At 46.1% G+C, this 18,747-nt stretch overlaps 1 long non-coding RNA gene across 3 annotated transcripts in view; it reads left to right on the forward strand.

Annotated features, from left to right (window-relative positions):
- Positions 1–18,747, forward strand: part of LOC134957113 (uncharacterized) — a 721,811-nt gene that overhangs the window by 190,331 nt on the left and 512,733 nt on the right. For all 3 annotated transcript variants that reach the window (XR_010186471.1, XR_010186470.1, XR_010186472.1), the window contains exon 3: positions 1,996–2,112. This is a non-coding gene — a long non-coding RNA (uncharacterized LOC134957113). The remainder of the gene's footprint in view (positions 1–1,995; positions 2,113–18,747) is intronic.

Genomic DNA, 18,747 nt, shown 5'->3' on the forward strand with positions numbered 1-18,747 from the left:
AACTAAACGGACTATGGGGGCCATTCCGAGTTGATCGCTCGCTAGCTGGTTTTAGCAGCTGTGCAAACGCTAAGCCGCCGCCCTCTGGGAGTGTATCTTGGCTTAGCAGAAGTGCGAACGAAAGGATCGCACAGCGGCTACAAAATAAAATTGTGCAGTTTTAGAGTAGCTCCAGACCTACTCAGCGCTTGCGATCACTTCAGACCATTCAGTTCCGGATTTGACGTCACAAACACGCCCTGCGTTCGGCCAGCCACACCTGCGGTTTTCCTGGCACGCCTGCGTTATTTCAAACACTCCCTGAAAACGGTCAGTTGACACCCAGAAATGCCCCTTTCCTGTCAATCACTCTGCGGCTGCCTGTGCGACTGAAAAGCGTCGCTAGACCTTGTGTAAAAATACATTGCCCGTTGTGAAAGTACGTCGCACAAGCGCACTGCGCCGCATGCGCAGAAGTGCCGCTTTTTCACTTAATCGCTGCGCTGCGAAAAAATTTCACTAGCGATCAACTCGGAATGACCCCCTATAACAGGAGCATTTTCAATAAAACTACTGTATATATTTTATAAACTTTTAAAATACGACCGAATGGACATTCTTTCATTATGCATAGCTATGTATAATGACGTTCAGTAAGAAGACTGACCTCGGACTCTCGAAAAAGGTTTGGATGATGATATTACCATCCTAAAAAATAGGTTGACCATTCATTGTGAACTATGGACTTCACCAGAGTAAAACTTCTTCTTTTTGGTTTATTTTTTAACATGCCTCTCATATTAACTGTCCAATTAATATAGAAACCAATACCAATGTGTGGCCTTGGTCGGTGTGTCCATGTGGACAATTGGAAGCTACGGACTGCTGCCAACTAATGGCCCAATGACTTCGTGATGGCCCCAGGGCTAGCACTGTATATGTGCAGAGTGCTGTAGTAATTATCCCCCCAACCACGCGTTTCTCTGACCCCCCATGGTCATTGTGATTTGCCAGTGCCTGCTGCCTGCACCCAGTGGGAAGAGTCGTTTTATGCACTGAGCCAATTTCCTGCTGAGTGCCGCTTATCTAGTCACTCTTGTCCCGCACCTCAGTGTGACGGGTGCTTGCCGTGGCTGAGATGTCAGCGGTCTGATTGCTCACCGTAGCAAACTAGCCCGTATTGCCTCCTCTGAGGTGGTGGTGGTGGTGTTTTGTACCTGCAGTGTTTTGCATCACGTTATGTAGCTGCGTGTTGCTTATCGCTGGCACATGATTATTACCACGGAGACTTTACACATCATTTGTAGTTTCCTCAGATTACAACAAGCTTAATGGCAGCTCACAAATATCCTTTTCTGTAGACATTGCCATGGTACAGTAAATAAAGCTCACACATATTCGTAGGCCGCAGGGGCTCGTGTCCTTAGCGGTTCAGCGGGTAAGATCAGACAATATATGGAGATTTACAGTAGTGTTTATGTAAGCAATATTTAATAATCCTTTTATAATTATAGCACCAACATAGTCCACAGCACTGTACAACCAGAGAACTTTATCCAGGCATGCAGTGGTGGAGTTTATAATGTAATCTGCACTTCACATAGAACACTAGAATCATTGAACCTACCTACTGTATGTTTCATTCCCTCAACTTTCCAGCGATTAGCGACTTACGAGATTCTTACGGACACTAGACAGTTCACCTACCCATGGTGCAAGTTTAATTTATTAGAGTAAATTCATTTACATTTACAGTATCCCCCCAATATGCTTAATATACTTTTTAATTCTATTTATTTAAACAGATTGAGTGGCGTTCCGATCTGGGGAAACTGCTGCTTTCCCCACCTCTACTCACTTCATTGAAGTACGGTTCTGCACTTTTAATTCATGACCTTTGCAAATGGCACAAGTGCCCCTTTCAGGCCGCGTGTACCACGTTGACTTTCTGGCCTATATTGACAGCACATTTGAGCCTGCTGATTATAAATGCATATTTTTTTTTTTTCCTTTCAGCCTTTGCGGTGTCGCTGCCCTGAGTGCTCCAACTGCCAGAGGCTCTGTGATGATCAGAAGTTCTGAGAACTGCGAGGCACAATGAGCAAGTTGTGGTGATGCCCCTTAGTAAAGCTGGTAAGTCCTTCTTAAATCCTTTTTGGCTAACCTACACATTTTGAAAGCACTTTTCTTTCTTTTTCTTGTTTGTTTTTTTTTTTTTTACAACTTAAGTTTAAACTTTGAAAACATTGTTGGACAGATTTAGTTCGTAAGGGGTTCCGACCTATTCATTAGGGCTCTGTTTTTTCCGCCGAGCCGTGTGTATTGTGGGAAGCGCGGTCAAACCCGACAGGTTTTAGCCCCGTTTCCGACAATGTCAATCCGACTTTAAAAAAAGTCGGATTGGCAGTGTTGGGAACGGGCCAAACCTGGGCCGCGGCACTGAATACTGACCTGTCTGATCCTTTCCGGGTTCTGAATATAGCCCTTAGTCTTAAGTACTGGAATTGTTTCTGCTTCAGCCGTTACTCCGCACTGTTCTAAGCCTTTCCTATAAGATTCAGTTACCCCTGATATGCCCCTAGCAGCACCCACTGCACGCATGAGTGTAATTACACTAGGCTGGTTTCTGCTCGCACCTCCATAGGCCATGTGCAGAAATCAGAAAATCAGCAGGTGAGACATATCCCGCAAAGCACCGGAACCAATGGCGGCTCCAGGGGTGGGGCTGCAGCGCAGTCCAACGTTCAAATAGGGGAGCCACACCAACTGCCAGTGAGTCTGTTTGGGATGACAGTTGGTGGCAGTTGGTGTGGCTCCTCTATTTGAACTTTGGACTGCTCTGCAGCCCTTCCTCTGGAGCCGCCACTGACCGGAGCCCGGCTACTTGCAATGAATTTACCTTTGAACAGTCAACATTTCAGGGTTTCAACCCTTTTATCAAGACCAGGTCTTGATAAAAGGAGGGTTGAAACCCTGAAACGTTGACTATATATACTGTGTCATCGTCTTTCTTAGTCTCCAGCAGTGCCAGCCAAATTTGCTTTATATTATTTACTTGAAGGCAGGGCACCGGAGCAGCTATTGGTCTGATTATTGGAGTGCCAGACAACATCTCAAATAAATAAACAAAATAAATATATATATATATAATGTCAGGGCCGAAACTAGGATTTTCATCACCCGGGGCAAGGCAGTAATTTGGCTCTCCCCCCCCCCCAAAAAAAAAAAACAACACAAAAAAAACAACCAAAACAAACAAACAAACCCTGTCAGACTAAAATAATCAGATGATCTAAAATTTCAAAAAAAGGTGATACCATTGGACGATATTCCCCTGTCTGCCCCAAATGCCCTATGCGTCACATGCCACCCCAGCAGCGTGTTCCACTAAATGCCCCTATGTGTCCTCATACATTGCACTATATCACTGCACTATATCATAACACTCCATCACTGCACTACATTCCTCTATCCACTGCACTACATCACTATACTACATCGCCTACGCGCTGAACTACATCACTACACTACATCCCCTTATATGCTACACCACATCAGTGCACTACATGCCCCTATATACAGCAATACATTACTACACTACATACCCTATATGGTACACTACATCACTACACTACATCCCCCTATAAGCTACACCAAATCCCCCCCATCTGGGAGGTAAAGCGGAGGTTGATACTGCTAACTGGGAGCACAGTGCAGATAATAAAGTCTGTCTTTAAATTTACAACAAAGCTGCTGTAGTGATACTCGGTGAGAGCTGGAGGTTGTCCAGGCCAAGTGGATGGCTGGCAAAGTGAACCTTTAATTTCTGTAACATTGGTGACTGCACCTGTTAACAAGCAAACGCCTGGGGCAGCGTGTCCTCTCAATGGTGTGTTGCCGGCTGTTTATCGGTTGGTGCTGGGCAGGCAGCTGGGATCATAGCCTGCTGAAAAACACAGCACCAACAGCTTGCTTCTATATTTTGCGCAAGCACGCTAGTCGCAGCACTGCATGGCAAAGAAGGGAGTTTAAGACCGTAGCCGGCATAGGAGAGATCCCAGGTACTGGAGCCCACCCACATAGCGTCAGAGTCAGCTGCGGGTACACAGGTGGGTCAGAGGCACTACCCTGGGAGCCATCTGCTGTCTCATGTAGCAGCACAGCACTGCCAGTAAAAAAAAAAGAAGCTTCTCTGTAACTCCTCTGCCCCCCCCCCCCCCCCCCTGCCCCCCAGTTGCGGCCCTGTATGTACAATATTTAGCCCTCTGTAATGTAATTCAAAGGAAGAACAATAACAATGGAAACGGAACTATTTCTCACAAAGCTGATTTCGCCTCTGCTGCGCAGGCTGTGCTGAATCGTGACCGCCAGGCGTGAAATAGCGGCTAGAGAGACATCATCTCTGCATTACTCCTTACGTACTCTTGAGATACAAAGCATCAGACTTCAGTTCTCATCTATTTTCCTGTACCTCAAGGGTTCAGTTACTTGTGATGAGTTCAGTGGTAACAGTAAGAGGTAGTCTTAGTGTTACCGCTGTACTAAGAAGTACTCACCTGTCATGAAGGGGGTGAGGAAGAATTCCCATTCTATGGATACACTTGCCATTAACTTGAGTGGTGAAGTATAAAAATCTTTTCTCTGACGTCCTAGTGGATGCTGGGAACTCCGTAAGGACCATGGGGAATAACGGGCTCCGAAGGAGGCTGGGCACTCTAGAAAGATCTTAGACTACCTGGTGTGCACTGGCTCCTCCCACTATGACCCTCCTCCAAGCCTCAGTTAGATTTCGTGCCCGGCCGAGGTTGGATGCACACTAGGGGCTCTCCTGAGCTCTTAGAAAGTTATAGTCTTAGAATTTGTTATTTTCAGTGAGACCTGCTGGCAACAGGCTCACTGCAGCGAGGGACTAAGGGGAGAAGAAGCGAACTCGCCTGCTTGCAGCCGGATTGGGCTTCTTAGGCTACTGGACACCATTAGCTCCAGAGGGATCGACCACAGGCCCAGCCTTGATGTTCGGTCCCGGAGCCGCGCCGCCGTCCACCTTACAGAGCCAGAAGCAAGAAGATGGTCCGGAAAATCGGCGGCATGAAGACATCCTGTCTTCACCAAGGTAGCGCACAGCACTGCAGCTGTGCGCCATTGCTCCTCATACACACTTCACACTCCGGTCACTGAGGGTGCAGGGCGCTGGGGGGGGGCGCCCTGAGGCAGCAATAAAAACACCTTGGCTGGCTAAAATACCTCAATATATAGCCCCTGGGGCTATATATGAGGTAAATACCCCTGCCAGAATCCCATAAAAAGCGGGAGAATACGCCGCAAAAAAGGGGCGGAGCCTATCTCCTCAGCACACTGGCGCCATTTTTCCCTCACAGCTCGGCTGGAAGGAAGCTCCCTGGCTCTTCCCAGCAATTCTACAGTACAGTAAGAGGGAAAAGAGAGGGGGGGCATTAAAATTGGCACTGTATACAGTATATATTATTGAAAAGCAGCTATAGGGGACATAACTCAGTTAGTCCCTGCATTATATAGCGCTCTGGTGTGTGCTGGCATACTCTCACTCTGTCCCCCCAAAGGGCTTTTGTGGGTCCTGTCCTCGTTTAGAGCATTCCCTGTGTGTCTGCGGTGTGTCGGTACGGCTGTGTCGACATGTTGAATGAGGAGGCTTATATGGTGACGGAACAGAGGCCGATATATGTGATGTCGCCCCCTGTGGGGCCGACACCAGAGTGGATGGATAGGTGAAAGGTATTAACCGACAGTGTCAACTCCTTACATAAAAGGGTGGATGACGTAACAGCTGTGGGACAGCCGGCTTCTCAGCCCGCGCCTGCCCAGGCGTCTCAAAGACCATCAGGGGCTCAAAAACGCCCGCTCTCTCAGATGGCAGACACAGATGTCGACACGGAGTCTGACTCCAATGTCGACAAGGTTGAGACATATACACAATCCACTAGGAACATCCGTGACTTGATCCCGGCAATAAAAAATGTGTTATACATTTCTGACATTAACCCAAGCACCTCTAAAAATGGGTTTTAGGTTTGGGGAGAAAAAACAGGCAGTGTTTTGTTCCCCCATCAGATGAATAAATGAAGTGTGTGAAAAGCGTGGGTTCCCCCGTTAAGAAACTGGTAATTTCTAAAAAGTTACTGATGGCGTACCCTTTCCCGCCAGGAGGATAAGTTACGCTGGGAGATATCCCCTAGGGTGGATAAGGCGCTCACACGGTTGTCAAAAAAGGTGGCACTGCCGTTTTAGGAACGGCCACTTTGAAGGTACCTGTTGATAAAAAGCAGGAGGCTATCCTGAAGTCTGTATTTACACACTCAGGTACTAGACTGAGACCTGCAGAGCGTGCTGCTGCAGCGTGGTCGGTGACCCTGTCAAGCATACTAGTTGCTAATATGAGAACATATTAAAGACGTCGTCTTATATATGAGGGATGCACAGAGGGATATTTTGCCGGCTGGCATCCAAAATGAATGTAATGTCCATTCTGTCAGGAGGGTATTAGAGACCTGTCACTGGACAGGTGATGCTGACTTAAAAAGCGCATAGAGATTCTGCCTTATAAGGGTGAGGAATTATTTGGGGATGGTCTCTGGGACCTCGTATCCACAGCAACTGCTGGGAAGAAATATTTTTACCTCAGGTTTCCTCACAGACAAAGGTAGTCCTTTCGGCTTCTGAAAAGCAAGCGGGTCAAATGGCGCTTCCTTTCTGTACAGAGACAAGGGAAGAGGGAAAAAGCTGCACCAGTCAGCCTGTTCCCAGAATTAAAATTCTTCCCCCGCTTCCTGTGAGTCCACAGCATGACGCGGGTGCTCCACAGGTGTAGCCAGGTACGGTGGGGGGCCGTCTCAAAAATTTCAGCAATTAGTGGGCTCGCTCACAGGTGGATCCCTGTTTCTTTCAAGTAGTATTTCAGGGGTACAAGCTGGAATTAGAGATGTCTCCCCCCAGCCGTTTCCTAAAATATGCCTTGCTGACGACTCCCTCAGGCAGGGAGGCTGTGCTAGAGGCAATTAATAAGCGGTATTCCCAGCAGGTAATACTCAAGGTGCCCCTACTTCAACAAGGACGGGGTTACTATTCCACACGGTTTGGGGTACCGAAACCGCATGGTTCGGTGTGACCCATTTTATATTTAAAATCCTTGAACACATACATAAAAAAATTCAAGTTCAAGATGGAATCGCTCAGGGCGGTTATTGCAAGCCTGGACGAGGGGGATTACATGGTATCCCGGGACATCAAGGATGCTTACCTGCATGTCCCCATTTACCATCCTCGCCAGGAGTACCTCAGATTTGTGGTACAGGATAACCATTACCAAGTCCAGACACTGCCGTTTGGACTGTACATGGCACCGAGGGTGTTTTATCAAGGTAATAGCCGAAATGATGATACTCCTTCGAAAAAAGGGAGTTTTAATTATCCTGTAATTGGACAATCTCTTTATAAGGGCGAGGTCCAAGGAGCAGTTGGTAGTCGGGGTAGCACTATTTTGGAAAGTGCTACAACAGCACGGTTGGATTCTAAACAGTCCAAAGTCACAGCTGGTTCCTATGACACGTCTACTGTTTCTGGGGATGGTTCTGGACATAAACCAGAAATAGTGTTTCTCCCGGAGGAGAAAGCCAAGGAGTTGTCATCTCTAGTCAGAGACCTCCTGAAGCCAAAACAGGTAGCGGTACATCGTTGCACGCGAGTCCTGGGAAAAATGGTAGCTTCCTACGAAGCAATCCCATTAGGCAGGTTCCATACAAGAACTTTTCAGAGGGACCTGTTGGACAAGTGGTCCGGATCGCATCTTCCGATGCATAGGCTGATAACCCTGTCTCCAAGGACCAGGGTATCTCTACTGTGGTGGCTGCAGAGTGCCCATCTTCAAGAGGGCCGCAGGTTCGGCATACAGGACTAGGTCCTAGTGACCATGGATGCCAGCCTTTGAGGCTGGGGGGCAGTCACACAGGGAAGAAACTTCCAGGGACTTTGGTCAAGTCAGGTGATTTCCCTACACATAAATATTCTGGACCTGAGGGCCATTTACAATGCCCTGAGGGGCAAGGCCTCTGCTTCAAAACCAGCCGGTACTGATCCAATCAGACAACATCACGGCAGTCGCCCATGTAAACCAACAGGGCGGCACAAGAAGCAGAATGGCGATGGCAGAAGCCACAAGGATTCTCCGATAGGCGGAAAATCATGTGTTAGCACTGTCAGCAGTGTTCATTCCCGGAGTGGACAACTGGGAAGCAGATCTTCTCAACAGACACGACCTCCACCCGGGAGAGTGGGAACTTCCTCCAGAAGTCTTCCAAAGGATTGTACACCATTGGGAAAGGCCACAGGTGGACATGATGACGTCCCGCCTCAACAAAAAGCTATAAAAGATATTGCGCCAGGTCAAGGAACCCTCAGGCGATAGCTGTGGACGCTCTGGTAACACCGTGGGTGTACCAGTCGGTTTATGTGTTCTCCCCTCTGCCTCTCATACCAAAGGTACTGCGAATAATAGGAAGGCGAGGAGTAAGAACGATACTCGTGGTTCCGGACTGGCCAAGAAGAGCTTGGTACCCAGAACTTCAAGAATTTATATCAGAGGAACCATGGCCTCTGCCACTCAGACAGGACCTGCGGCTGCAGGGGCCCTGTCTGTTCCAAGACTTACCGCGGCTGCATTTGACGGCATGGCGGTTGAACGCCGGATCCTGAAGGAAAAGGGCATTCCGGAGGAAGTCATTCCTACGCTTACTAAAGCTAGGAAAGAGGTTACAGCAAATCATTATCACCGCATATGGCGGAAATATGTTGCATGGTGAGGCCGAAAGGGCCCCAACAGAGGAATTTCAACTAGGTCGATTTCTGCATTTCCTGCAAGCAGGAGTGACTATGGGCCTTAAATTAGGTTCCATTAAGGTACAGATCTCGGCTCTGTCGATTTTCATTCAAAAAGAACTAGCTTCAGTACCTGAAGTTCAGACATTTATAAAAGGAGTGCTGCATATTCAGCCCCCGTTTGTGCCTCCTGTGGCACCTTGGGACCACTAAAGACCGTGGATCTGTAATATCTCACTTGGAAAGTGGTCATGTTATTGGCCTTGGCTTCGGCCAGGCGAGTATCAGAATTGGCGGCTTTATCATGTAAAGGCCCTTATCTGATTTTCCATATGGATAGGACAGAATTGAGAACTCGTCCCCAGTTTCTCCCTAAGGTGGTGTCAGCGTTTCACCTGAACCAGCCTATTGTGGTGCCTGCGGCTACTAGGGACTTGGAGGACTCCAAGTTGTTAGACGTGGTCAGGGCCCTGAAAATATATGTTTCCAGAACGGCTGGAGTCAGAAAATCTGACTCGCTGTTTATCCTATATGCACCCAACAAGCTGGGTGCTCCTGCTTCTACGCAGACTATTGCTCGTTGGATTTGTAGTACAATTCAGCTTGCACATTCTGTGGCAGGCCTGCCACAGCCAAAATCTGTCAATGCCCATTCCACAAGGAAGGTGGGCTCATCTTGGGCGGCTGCCCGAGGGGTCTCGGCTTTACAACTTTGCCGAGCTGCTACTTGGTCAGGGGCAAACACGTTTGCAAAATTCTATAAATTTGATACCCTGGCTGAGGAGGACCTGGAGTTCTCTCATTCGGTGTTGCAGAGTCATCCGCACTCTCCCGCCCGTTTGGGAGCTTTGGTATAATCCCCATGGTCCTTACGGAGTTCCCAGCATCCACTAGGACGTCAGAGAAAATAAGAATTTACTCACCGGTAATTCTATTTCTCGTAGTCCGTAGTGGATACTTGGCGCCCATCCCAAGTGCAGTTTATCTGCAATACTTGTACATAGTTATTGTTAACTAAATCGGGTTATTGTTGAGCCATCTGTTGAGAGGCTCAGTTGTTTCATACTGTTAACTGGGTTTCATATCACGAGTTATACGGTGTGATTGGTGTGGCTGGTATGAGTCTTACCCGGGATTCAAAATCCTTCCTTATTGTGTACGCTCGTCCGGGCACGGTGTCCTAACTGAGGCTTGGAGGAGGGTCATAGTGGGAGGAGCCAGTGCACACCAGGTAGTCTAAGATCTTTCTAGAGTGCCCAGCCTCCTTCGGAGCCCGCTATTCCCCATGGTCCTTACGGAGTTCCCAGCATCCACTACGGACAACGAGAAATAGAATTACCGGTGAGTAAATTCTTATTATTGTCTTAAAAGGAAACTTGTAAAGTCAGTTGCAATCCTTGTCTATTGTGGGAAAATGCAGGAGTTTTACGGGGGGGGGGGGGGGGGGGGGGGTTGGTAGGGGGGCTTTCCATGTGTGTATATATAGCCTTCTACCTCACAGCAAAATGCTGTGATTTGCAGGTCTATCGTGAGGAGGTGGGGACAAAATAATGTGATTCTAATGGTATCACAGTATAGGCCCTTGCTCCAATACCCTTGAATCACATGGCTACAATATCGGACTGCAGTCCGTAATAAAAAAAAACATGGGGTTCATCAGGGGGATCGGATACTCAGAACCTGGCAGAAACAAATCCCTGCAACTTGACTCTAGAAGCAATAACAGGCATAATGGGGGTCATTCCGAGTTGATCGCTCGCTAGCAGTTTTTAGCAGCCATGCAAACGCATAGTCGCCGCCCACGGGGGAGTGTATTTTCCCGTTACAGAAGTGCGAACGCCTGTGCAGCAAGAGCGCCTGCAAAAACATTTTGTGCAAAACAAGACCAGCCCTGTAGTTACTTATCCTGTGCGATGATTGCTGCGACGAGTGACACAGTAATGACGTCAGATGCCCGCCCAGCAAACGCCCGGCCACGCCTGCATTTCTCCAAACACTCCCAGAAAACTGTCAGTTGACACCCAGAAACTTCCACTTCCTGTCAATCTCCTTGCGTTCGGCTGTGCGATTGGAATCGTCGCTAGAACCAGTGCAAAACCACAATGGACTTCGTACCTGTACGATGCGCGTGCGCATTGCGGTGCATACGCATGCGCAGATTAGACGTTTTTTTCACTGATCGCTACGCAGCGAACATTAGCAGCTAGCGATCAACTCGGACTGACCCCCAATATGTAGCTGGCTTGTATACGCTGAATCAGAAAATGTAATTTCTACATGTTTTCCTCCCCGGGCCTTGGTAATCTCATGCGCCTGGCTCGCTAACTAACTGTGTAATTTGGCAGACATTTAACATTATGTGTAAATAAGATTCACCTGTTGCTGCTTAACCAAAAAAATATTTACCCAGAGGACTCATTGTCTTCATTCATTTGTTCACGATAATCTCTTGAAAATCAGCCTGGGATGTTTTCTTGTCACAATAGTTAGTTAAGCGTGTTACTGTACAATTACTGCAAATGCCTAGAACCTAGTAATGGCAAATGTCATGTGACCTTCCATTCACATAACAGTGAGCAGGCATTGCTAAGGGAACGCCGTCATCAAACGTTTCCTCTGATTTAAGGCGTGCATTACGGTCTATTCATTAAATACAAGTTTGCACAAATCCTATTTTGCACTGTTTTGTTGTCTGACAACAAATGTCTCTACATGCAGTTTTCTTCTCTGTATCTTGTGGCACAAGGTAACAATAATAAATTAAAAAAAGACATTCAGAATGTCGACGCTGTAATAAAGTGAACATTGTGAAAAGTTAATGTCTGTTGAGAAGTCCATACAAACCAAATTGTTGACATGTCGGCTGTAAATGTTCTCACTGTCAGCATCTTGGCCACGTTGACATTCTGAATGTCACCCTTTTGTACCACACCCCTCCATTATCTTTATAGTTTTCTAATTTTTTCTTTAAAGGGGAAATTTTGTGTTTCTCTACAACCCCACCCCTTTTTTAAGCTTATCCTAGGAGGCAAATGTACAGATGTGTCCGTATACATCTGCTGCAGTCGTGCCAAACAGCCCCTCTTGGCACGCCATGTCCCGAGAGACTCTGCTAGCGTCGAGTGTCTTTTTCTGAGGAATATGCATCTTAGCCACAACGCGATGTGATTAGGAGGCACCAGGAGACTGTGCTGATTCGTTCGATATGTGACACTTGTGTATCTGTCTGAGACTGAGTATCTGAATCTGCAGACGATGTGATGCAATGCAGCCGCTGTCGCATTTATACATACCAAGTTCTGTTCTTCGTATACAGACTCAGTCGCACACAGTGCCGCATGTCAAATGAATCAGCACAGTCTCCCGGTGCGTCCTAACTGTATTGCGTTGCGACGATGGCGCATTTTCGGCAAACAATACTCCCGGCGCTACAGAGTTGCATGGGACCTATCGGCTCCCTCACGCCAGGCACCACCGCACCATGTGGCGTATTGAGGCTAGATGTTTGAGGACATATCTGTACTGAGCCTTCCCTTGAACAGCCCTACTACCAAGTATAGAAAGTGTTTGGCTGAAGATAATGCAACCTCACCCTCACATACTACAAGGCCATCTCTAATTTCACCGCTCCCTACATCTCCAACCTCCTCTCCCTTCATACTCCCTCCCGCCCACTACGGTCGGCTGATGACCGTCTCCTCTCCTCTGCCTTGGTCACTGCTTCCCATACGCGAGTTCAGGATTTTGCCCGTGCAGCACCCCTTCAGTGGAACGCGCTCCCCCGCTCCATTAGGCTCTCCCCGACCTTGCAAAGCTTCAAATGGGCACTGAAAACCCACCTATTCATCAAAGCGTACCCCTCCAATGCATAACCTAGTCCTTAGGCTGCTCCTCCATCCCCCTGCCTCATGCCTTGAACATCTCTGCTTTGCTTGCATACCGCCATCAGGCTACCTCCCGCTTGCTTGCACCACATGTCATCTGTCTGTCGCCTCTCCCCACTAGATTGTTAGATCTTCAGAGCAGGGCCCTCTTTCCTCTTGTTGTCTAAGCCCTCTTCTCGACACATTTCACTCAGCGACCATCTTTACCTGCTTTTTCTCCTACTGGTAAAGGCTCCTCTCTCTCTATGGCCGCCAGCCCCAAATAGTACGATGATTACTCCCTCGCTACTTACATCTTAGCTGTATTATGTTTTGAGCATTATGGTGCTCTTTGTTACCTGCACTCCATTTTTGTTATTTATTTACTGTTATGCTAAGTTTTGTCTCCCTGTACTGTCCTTTGTACGGCGCTGCGAAACACTTGTGGCGCCCTATAAATAAAATGTAATGATAATAACCTAGTCTTTTATACACTGCAATGGTAAGCATCACCGATCAGCTGTTAAAGCATGCTGGGACTTGTAGTTTCAACAGCTAGGGAGACTCAGGCTTGCCATGCCAGATCTAGAACATTCTATAAAATGGTAGAATCTGACTGTTTGCTATGAGGAACCCCTTCACTTGTCTTCTTTAAAAGGTTTAATAAATAAACCCCTGAGTCAGCTTGGGGGAAACGTAATGCTACCTGCTGCTGTGCCTCATCCCCCATGGTTTAAGGTTCATTGTCAGAACGCTGGTTTAATTGTCCCATTCCCTCCACCTGACCATGATCCCATAAATAGCCTCTGCCACTCTCTTTCCTCTCGGTTTCACTCGCACCATCTTCTCTGAGCGTTGTGAATTACAACATAAGCATCTCTGGACAACCAGTATGAGTGCGCAGACTTTGACGTACACAGCCCCTAAATACCCCAAACATCTGATAACGCACAGTCATTTTTACTCTAAGGTGTGTACACACGGTGAGATCCCTGCTATGTTCGATTTTGACTATGCGATTTCCCTTAAACTCCCCCAGAGCCCAGATAGCACAGATTTTACAGATTTTGACTATCTGTGCTTGAGATTTTGTCTATGTACGATTTTGACTAAGTGCCAATTTTGACTATACTTTGTATTAGATTGTACACTAGATAGTCAAGATTGACTTGCCTGCACAGTCTATCTAACCTTACGATACCGACCCCACGGGAGCGCGCATCCTGATCGAATCTGTATCGCAAGCTGCCTAACAGCTTAAGATATGCACTAACTTTTCATAAGATTTTGACTATATAGTCAAAATCTTACAGATTTAACTCACCGTGTGTACACACCTTAAGTCCAACAATCGCCTCTCGTCCGGTTTACAGGATACCGTCTCTTATTTTACCCGTTACTGATCTCTTATTATTCTTTCTCTCCCGTTTATGCCTCCCTTTGACTTACCACTTCTGCCTCCCAATGGCTGCCTTATGATATTTATATTTTAGATTTCTCCATTTTACTTATTGACTTGTGTTGTTTTAATTAAAGTTATTGCATGGGGTTTCAACCACCTTGGCATTGAGAGCCAATGAATAAATTCATCTTGCCAATCCAATTACATTGGAGCTAAACGTAATGCTCTGCAGTTTACTGCCGTCTTGGCATGCTGCCTCAAACATCTTCCCAGAAAAGTGGTCTCGATTACGCAGACGTAGGCGCGCCACATTACAGAAGGGAGCAAATTGCGTGCCTACTTTTTCCATCTTTGTAATTATACATAACTGCGTATAGTAAATCAATAGAATAGTGGCATTCAACAGTTCCCTCATCTCCAGAACGGTTGTAGGGACATTTTTCCCGAAGGGTCAGGGTAGTAGGGGGTCTATGTACTAAGTCTTGTAGAGAGATAAAGTCGACGAAGATAAAGAACCAACCAACCAGCAAGCACCTGTCATTTTTCAAACACAGCCTGTAGCAGTGAGATGCTAATTGTCTGGTACTTTTTCTTTGTCCACTTTATCTCTCTCCAAGGCTTAATACATAGACCCTATATCGCTTACTGAAGAGGGCTGATAGGTTGACCTATGCTTAATCATGTACTACAGGTGAGCCCTGGGAACTAGAGTAGAACTGGACTATAGCAAGAGAGATAATCTGGATAGAAGGACATGCTTTGAGAAGATCTTGTAGAGACATAATGGACATGCCATTATTCCAAATAACACAGTTAAACATCTTTTTCATGACTGTATTTTTAGAATTATGAAGCATCATTATTTTTATTACAACCATGTTACTTTTAAATTTATTATTCTGCTTTATCCTTTTGTTATTTATTTTTTGTGTGTTTAACTGGTTGTAGTCTTACAAAGAAACTGTAGATGGAACCTCTTATTCAGAAACAAAGGTCCTGAAACTAGAAAGAGAAAGCATGGTAAACAAGCACTGAGAAAATACCATTATTGAGCATATGTTTTTTAAGGGGCATGGTACTCCAAATAATGAAATGGAAAAACATGTAGTCCGGAGGTATTACATCCCAGGCATGTAGACCCAGCAAGCAGAGACCTATAAAACATCTATTGTTTTCCGAATAAGTAGGTTTTCTATACATTGGCGGTGCTCTCTCCACCTACCACTTTGACAATGCCAGTAGACCCCAGAATTCAGAAGCCCATTTGAAGCCCTCACCATCTTTTGCGTAAAAAACCTTCTGCTCCCCTGTCCTGAGTCCAGACAATGTGCACGTTCTGGAATTCAGGAAAGGTTCGCTCTCACAGGAACAGGTTACATTGCCTGTCATTAGCTGGTTTGTGACACCTGACATTGCTAAACAGGTAACCTAAACCACATTGTCTGTGGTCTGGATTCCGGCTGAAGTGGGAATGTTTTTTTTGGTGAGGGCTAGCTCAGTAGTCCAGAAGCTTGGCTTGCATTTGGCAGTTACTGATCCATCTGTAGGCTGGCTGATGCTTCTAGCTGCAAGTATCTAACTTTCCTACTAATCAGATTACTTTTATATAACCTCTAAGCCAAAACCATATATAAGGTTTTCCTTGTCAGCCCTGCTATTATATGCAGGTGCCAGATTACATGGTTGTGTCCACATCAATTTGCTAAATAGCCGCAAGACTACTCTGCCAAGCCAGGGCTGCTAATATTTAAAATGCTGTAATTGATTTTTCCTTTTTTTTTTGTATGAAGTGTAAATTGTAAATGCCATAACCCAGCAAAACAACGAGGATGGGTGTGGACGGGTGCATAGAGTTGCATTGATTTTCCATATTTCAATAGCAATTCAGATCAAGTCATAACATAAAAATGCAATTTCTAAGCCATTATTGGCGCATACTGATTTGCTAAATGGTTTCAATAAATATTATACTGTAACGTCCTTTTCTTTTCTAAAACAGAAGCTTTCAACGGATTTTGCAGTAACAATAAGTTCTTTAAGGTAAAATGGTAATTTTTTTGCTATATGACCACTGGAAAGTGAGTTATTAACATACTATTAGTCTGAATTAGCGTTATAAGCAGTGAGCTGGTAATATAATAGATCAAGCATGCAAAAGCCACACGATGCACAGTATGCAATAGTTATTTTACAGACAGATAAACCATATATTTTTGATTCACAGCGCTGGAATTGGGCGCTAGGGAAAATTGTTTGTAAAATGGTACAGAAAGTACCTTGTGTTACCGGCAAAATATTTAAAAACCATTGAACTCTGAAAAAATGCTTTAGCCAGAGTATTGCACCAATACTTTTTGAAAAAAATTTTTGCAGTTTTTTTATTGCGTATGAAAGACACGAGTTTCAAATTTCAAATTCAGATCCGGGGTCTTTGCTTCAGGCGCGGTGGCTTGCTCTGCTTCGCTCGCCACAAGGTTACTAACGGTAATGCTGTAGTTTGTGACGTGGATAGAAAAATGCAGCAAAAGTTGTAAAAACATGGAAAACCCCTAAAAAACCCCCCAAAACCTGTCAACCTTTTTCAGGTCGACTTATATGTCTTCCTTTTGATCATGTCGGCCCTATGGTGTCAACCTATTGACTGACAACCTTTTAACTGTCTATCTAACAACCACCTCCCGCACAGATATGGTAATGTAGCAGGAGGCGCCTGGTGTAAGTAGATGACTCCACCATGTATTTGTGATCCAGTGCTGCATCCTTTGATAAAGCTGCAAATTAGCAACGAAACGCATCAGTTGACGGACTCTGGTCAGTGGGTATTGCTGTGAGGAGCTCCACTAACACCAGATGGACACTAACTACCATTGGGTCTTCCAGCAAGCCAACTGTGACACAAGGGCAACCACCTATTCTGATGGGTTGCTGTTGTGCCACAGTTCTTGCACAAAGCAGCAAACATCGGTACTTTGCCACATGGGCAGCAGATCTCTCGGGATCTGAATCAGGCCCACGTTTTGTGTGGTTGGTCCTGTGATATTACAGTAGATAAAATTGCGTAGTGGTTAATTTCTTCTCGTCTAGAGGTTCTAGTTTCCTCACAATAGAGATGTTATTATAATTATTAAATCTCTAGCTTGTGCAGTGTCCGGCCGTGCGTTTGCAGCAGGGAGCCTGATTGGCAGGGAATGCAGTAAGTCACTCTGCTCAGAGCATCCTAAGGTAGGGAATGGTCATCAGTGTGCTCACCTTTGATGGTTACTATCATGTTGAAACTGTCAGTGACCATCGATGGTTTCATTCACCAATGGCCATCCCTCTTTCACTGACTGGCCTGGGTGTGGTATACAAGTTAGACATTTAAAAGATAGACAGTCATTAGGTTGACAGGGTCAAAAGGGCGACACAAAAAATATTTTTTTGTGTTCAAAAACATTTTGTTTTAATTCAAAAATGTGTTGAAATTCATTCGCTCGCCATGCTTCGGGATAACAGTTTGTGACATGGATAGTAAATGAAAACAAAAGTTGTAAAAGCATGAAAAACCCCAAAAAACATGTGTCAACCTTTTAACCTTGTTGTCCTTTTGACTGTTGACCTTTTGGCCCTGTTGGATTTTTGACACTGTTGACCTATTGGCCCTGTCGACCTTTTGGCCCTGTTGGACTTTTGACCCTGTCTACCTTTTGGTCCTGTCGGACTTTTGATTGCCTATCGTTTAACGTCTATATATTAACCGCCCGTGGGCCAATCAGGACCTGGGGTCGGGGCTTTGTGGGTGCCTTGTCTCGGCACCAACTAAGGTAAACCATTGCTTCTACGCCATCAATGACAAAACTATCAAATACTGGCATTAAACCGTTGATGCTGTGGTTGATGGCCAACCCTATCCTAAGGACGCTCCAGGCAGCTTCACAGGCTGCAGGATGCCTGCTTTGAGTGTCCCTTGGATACTCCGGATGGCTTTGCAGTATTTCTGCTGGTGGCGGCACACTGCAAGCGTACAGTGACTGTGCTTTCCCCAGGGCCCTGCTCCATGTGTAACGGCGCTGCTCGTACTCCCCTAGTTACAGCCCTGGAGCGATTACTTTACTAGAACCCTAGAAAGAGTTTCCTTTTGCTTTAAACTGCTCCAGGCCATTGCTGTTTCTTAATTTTTTTTATTTTTAAATGTGATTATACTGTATGTGATAATAATGCCAGGCAGCCTGAGAGCTCCGTTCTGTCTCCTGTACTAAGTAGCTTTATAGGTGCTCACAGTGCGCTGAGAAAAGGGTTCATAGACGCAGAGATTGATGGAGCGGTTGCCAATTTTTATATGGAAGCCCCATTTCTCGTAGAATGTATTTATTTTATATGTTTTCTAGAAGCTTGCCTTGGAATTGTATAGAATGTCTGCTTTTTACACTTTCCCTATAACCTATGTACAGAAAGCAGAGGTACATTTTTTTGGGTGGTCTTCAGTTTGCCGGCTGTCTGGATCCCGGCTCACAGTATACCGGCGCCGGAATCGCGACAGCCGGCATACCGACACCTTTTCTCCCTCTTAGGGGTCCACGACCCCCCCTGGAGGGAGAATAGATAGCGTAGCAAGCCCACAAGGGGCTCATTTGCGCTCGCCCAGCTGTCAGTATGCCGGCGGTCGGGATTCCGGTG

Source organism: Pseudophryne corroboree, chromosome 9, assembly GCF_028390025.1.
Source record: "Pseudophryne corroboree isolate aPseCor3 chromosome 9, aPseCor3.hap2, whole genome shotgun sequence".
Lineage (NCBI taxonomy): Eukaryota > Metazoa > Chordata > Amphibia > Anura > Myobatrachidae > Pseudophryne > Pseudophryne corroboree.